The following is a 519-nucleotide window of genomic DNA, read 5'->3' as shown; positions in this document are numbered from 1 at the left end:
TCGACTAATATTCATTCTTTATTCACAATCTCCTCATCACAGGTAGGTACAGCAATCATTTCAGCATGTGTTCGTGTTTGTGTGTGCTGTCTGCGTCACTCATAGTACTTGCCAATATCGTGCGCTATATCGAACAATTTTTCTATCGATATCGAAGGTTTACCGTCGATAAATATCGATACCGTTTTATCGCCCAGGCCTACTTCCTGTAATTCAAATACAGTTCAGTAGTGCTGGTTGCCCATGAACCGATCATTAGGCCGATTCTTCAAGCACATTTCAAGCCTGCCTGACCTCTGACACAAATGAATGTCTAGCTGACAGCTCCCTGCATGTTTCTCTGCTGTCTGTCCCTGATCATCAAATCAAATGTGATTGTGCACATGTTTGCATGCTAGTTAAATATGCTGAAATGATAGAACTAGCCGATTAATTCTGAGATGGTCCCTTTTCAATTGTCTCTTAAATTCTCTTGCACTGGGAATGTTTCCATTATTGTGGCATTTTTTTTTTTTTTTT

At 39.9% G+C, this 519-nt stretch overlaps 1 pseudogene; it reads left to right on the top strand.

Annotated features, from left to right (window-relative positions):
• The window catches only part of LOC107722447 (pro-neuregulin-3, membrane-bound isoform-like), a 161,183-nt pseudogene that overhangs the window by 148,354 nt on the left and 12,310 nt on the right, over positions 1–519 (top strand).

Source organism: Sinocyclocheilus rhinocerous, unplaced genomic scaffold (genome assembly GCF_001515625.1).
Source record: "Sinocyclocheilus rhinocerous isolate Xijiao unplaced genomic scaffold, SAMN03320098_v1.1 scaffold1175, whole genome shotgun sequence".
Classification (NCBI taxonomy): Eukaryota; Metazoa; Chordata; class Actinopteri; order Cypriniformes; family Cyprinidae; genus Sinocyclocheilus; species Sinocyclocheilus rhinocerous.
This window is presented reverse-complemented; position numbering and strand designations above follow the sequence as displayed.